This window comes from Nicotiana attenuata, chromosome 3, assembly GCF_001879085.1.
Source record: "Nicotiana attenuata strain UT chromosome 3, NIATTr2, whole genome shotgun sequence".
Classification (NCBI taxonomy): domain Eukaryota; kingdom Viridiplantae; phylum Streptophyta; class Magnoliopsida; order Solanales; family Solanaceae; genus Nicotiana; species Nicotiana attenuata.
This window is the reverse complement of record NC_031991.1, coordinates 24,774,520-24,779,467: the sequence shown is the minus strand read 5'-3', so window position 1 is coordinate 24,779,467 and position 4,948 is coordinate 24,774,520.

The window sequence follows — 4,948 nt, the reverse complement described above, 5'->3', positions numbered from 1 at the left end:
TTGATTTATCTGTGACCTCTTGTCTAGCCATAACCGGGCTCTTCCTGAATCAACTACTAATTACTCGTTTGTCCATTCTCATATATATATTCTGCATAATCTCTCTTGGGATATATCCTTTGTCTTAACTTATCTCTCGCCACTAGCTCCTGATGTATCAAGTGTCCATTCACATTTATTTATCAATAACATCCTGGCCGGAAAACTTTTACTGCCTCTCCCTGGTGTCGTGCTTGTATAATGTTCTGGAGTCGCAACATATATGTAGGAACTGAACAAATGCAACATCATCCCTTTCTCCTTTTTACCACATTCTTCCTTTACCATTCCATAGTTACCTGAACCGCTTAACTCCGACTTAATACCATATCACACCATATTCCCCCCTTTTGGGGAGTACTAAGATTTAGTACTACGATGATCTACCTATAGATGTTTCACCTCTTCATCTTTGGCGTCTTTTCACATTATCAATGAACCTTAATTGCCTTATGGTAACCTTCTGTACCAGGGATAACTAAATTTCTTACGCACGAAGGTGACACCTAGTGTAACTGGCACACTTAGTCCCTTAAGCTTAACTTTGCTCACATTGCTCGCTTTAGGGAAGCCTCTTCCTGAATGACCTTTGAAGTTTATTCTTCTGTTGTCCATTCTATTATTGTTAGAACACGATCTCTGAAGTTCTCACGATGCCGACTATTACCAATTCCTTCTATCCCTAATTCATTTTCAGTTTATCTTGTTCCCCAGCCCATACTGATTTTCATTATTCCAGGGTCTAACTTAGCCTTTTGGTAATCACATTCGGGTCACCAACTTGTTTCTCGAAATGTGGATATGACTTTATGGTTTATACTCGTTTATATTTTCAAGGCATGTCTCCTTTTGTCTTTTCCTTCACTTGATTGTAGACTTTGTCATTCTGTCATATTTTGATTTACCTTTATCACCCATTTATCACATCTTATTCATAATGCTTCATTTACTCTCTTCTTATTCTCCGACTAATATTTCTGTCTATCACTTTATTCTGAAAACTTCAACAAAACGTCCTTTCACTTTTAGCTCCCCTTGCTTCATCTCACTGGCTCTCGGGACGCCTAAAATTCTCTCTCTCTCTCTCTCTCTCTCTCTCTCTCTCTCTCTCTCTCTCTCTCTCTCTCTCTCTCTTTTACTAGGGGTGGGAGTCATACTAAGGTAAATATTTATCCCTTCTAGGATTCCACTGCCTATCTTCTAAAATTTCTGAACATTCTAGTATTCATATATGATTGTACTATTCTAGAGTGAACCATCTGGGTGTCTCACAAGGAGATCGGTTACCACGTATTCACTATCCTTCAGAAATGTTAGCTAATGATAACAATCCATCCATAAATTCGGGTTACTCTAACCCCAGCTGGATCCTAATATCCCATCCTTCTTTTAAACTATATTTGTTAGCACCCATAGGGCATAATTAAGATGGGTGTGGCCAATTGTATATATCCCTGTTACTGTTGAAAGTAACTCAGAATGCTTATATTTCTCTGCCCGAATTGTAAATACTGATAATCTCACTAACTGGATACCTCGTACCCTTCTTCACCATGATTCTTCTACTTGTTGTAACTTGTATCTACCTTCTAATTCTCTTATTGCTTTTTACCATATGGGTGGATAGATAATCATGCATTCTCCTTATCAAGAAACTTACACATCTTAGTACACACGTGATCTGTTGAAGACCTCATATTTACTCATCATAAGCTTAATGCAAAATCAAGTTTCTCTGACTCAACTTTTCCACAACCACATTCAATCTCATACCAACTGCCTATTTGGTTGAGGTACCATTGTATTACGAATACAATAGAAATTAGAAGTTTGAATTCTTACAATTGAGCTCTACAACACGATCTAGAGTAAGAAAAAAGAGTGACAGTCCTAAATGCCCTGTAGCCTCCTGCTTATAAGTGTGGTGCACAACACACCCATAAACAAGACTCTACTAGACACAGCTTGTAGACTCCCTAGGACAGAACTGCTCTGATACCACTTCTGTCACGACCCAAGTAGGAGGGCCGCAACGGGCACCCGGTGCCTTACTCAACCGAGTACCAACGTAAAATATCTTTCTTATCATACTATCATGGGTAAATGGGCCAGGAAACTCATCATGAGATAACAAAAATGAAACATAAGGGAATACTCAACATATATGATGACCCAACATGATATACAAACTTATACATATGACATACGGGCCTATAAGGCCTACACGACCATTTGTAAACTCAAAACATAGGCCGACAAGGCCATAAAAGTATCCATACACCTGGCATCTGTCTACAAGCCTCTAAGAGTACATAAAATCATAAAGGCCGGGACAGGGCCCCGCTATACCAATCAATACATATCCAAAGCATACTGACCAAATAGGCAACTCCGGATCAATTGGAGTGCACCAACACCTTCCGCTGAGCTGATGGCCTACTTGGAAGAATGTCAACCTGTCTATTGGGACCTGCGGGCATGAAACGCAGCGTTCCCAGGCAAAAGGGACGTCAGTACGAATAAAGTACCGAGTATGTAAGGCATGGAAGCATAAACAAGAACAATAATGTAAAGAGAGATAGAGGAGATACAACCTGTAACATCTGAGTGCCTCTGGGGACTACTGACATGAAATGCATAATACATATATATACATAAACTATTAAAACATTCGCCTCTGTGGGCATCATCATCATATCGTACCCGGCCTCAAAGAGGACTCGGTAAAAATGTACCAGGCCATCATAAGGCTCGGTAGAATCGTACCCGGCCACGTGGAGCTCGGTAAACCCAACTGATCAGTGGTTGCACAATAGGTGCCGTACCCGGGAGACTATAGCGCGGCTCGGTGGAGTAAAATAGATACATATATATAATGCATGTCCGACTCATGGAATCACGTTCTAAACCTTTCGGAGTGACCTAAGGTCTTTGCACCTCGATTAGCATTATGGACATCATACCATCAATATGAACTTTCCTAGGACTCAAGGATCATACATACTTTCTTAGAATAACTTTGTACGGAAAGAACAACATGGACAATCTTAGTTGCTAGGAGTAGAGTCATTATGAAATAGCGTATTCATTTCACTTTATATCATGCCAAAAGAAAGAAGTAAGTGCCATAACATACCTTAACTCCGCTGAGTCCTTAATGCCTTCCAAGCAATTCTTCAAACAACTCAATTTAATCTACCACAGCATGAGGAGATTCAAAATCAGTATTGAGTAAAGGCTAAGTCCGCAACTTAAACTAGTAGCTTGTTTACGTAAATTTTGGCAGCATCTCCCCTATATCAAGGCCATCCTCCAATACCATATACCAACAACAGCAAGAACACAACAATAACAACATGTATGCATCATATTCCAACCTTATCTCCATCACAATATACCACAAAACAGCCTACACAACCTAATCACTTCATACATAAAACGACAACCAAAGTAGTGTCCAACAACCTAAAAAAATGTAACGACAAACAACCAACAAACCACCCTGCCATTATGTGGTGTTTCTCCATACTCTTTCTCCTCCCGAAATCCATAAAAACATTAGCAAAATAGACAACCCAACAGCAACGTGAAACAGCCCACAAAACAGTCTCACAAGTTCAACAACTCAAAACTGATTCTTCGGTTTACTAAAACATGTTTCGACTTGTCTTTTCTTTCAAATTGAGCAACACAACCAACAATACATAATTAATCCTCTTATCCTAAAAACTAGCCATCAATTCAACTTAAAAATAAGTTCACAACCAGCCAACAGTGATGCAACAACAAACAACATACTACTCATTCGAAACTCGCTAGGTCTAGTCTTTACGGTCGAGTTACAACTCGTACAAGCATAGATAATGGAAGGAGAAGCATAAACTTACCTTGGACTGAGTAGAACCACGAAACCTAGTCCATCTCCATCAAACATCATTCCCACAACGCAGCTACATGAAGGAGAAAGAGAAAACTAGCAAGCTGTCCGGGGTTTGCGGCACTAGAATCACATCGTAACATCCAAAATAACCTAGGGTTTGTGTGGGATTTTTGGGGAGGAGTTGCAGGGGTTCACTCTGGTTTTAATGGTCTGAAATATGAGTGAAATAAATGAGTTAATTATCCCTTAAAAGTACCCTCTTGGCCGACTTAATTGAGGCCTCTCCTTTTGGCAAGTAGGTGATGCACCTACTTGTCACCTACAGCCTGCGCAGTCTCGCAAAAATACGAGTATCTCTCTACTCCGACTTCGTATCGACAAACGGTTTAATACATTAAAAACTAGACTCATAGATCTTCAATTTGGTAGGTAGATCATCCCCTAATTCCAAGTATATTGGGAGAAAAGCTCAGTTACATTTGATCTAATTTTCAGCATATTTATGAATGGAACTTGTGATGACCTTTTCCAACTTTTGTTCCACAGCTCGGTTGGCTTCAAAACATAACACCAACTATCATACGACTAAAATAACTCATAATATAATCTCCTTATAATGTTGACCACCCTATTCTCGCCCCAAAAGTACATGTTACAACATTCCCAACTTGTCGACTTTCGACGAAACTTATTTTCTTCAATTCATTTAGCATCTAAGCCTTCAAACCCTCTTGGTACATGGTATTCATGATCTTATATATTTGAAACCTCCATTGTAACATGATTAACTAACTTTGTAAACTTTTCAAAGATGATTCCATTTCTGAGCTTACATAAATTGGCTTACGACGTGTTCTCACATACGAAAACATGGGATGTAACGGATAATTTCACATATAGATAGCTGGTTTCACGATTATTTAACGCCCTAAGGCTTGCCTAAGTGCTTATGTGCAGGCACATTTCTAAAATAGACATTTTTTAAGTCCTTTATCCTATAGGCATGCTTTCTATTAATTAATTAACACA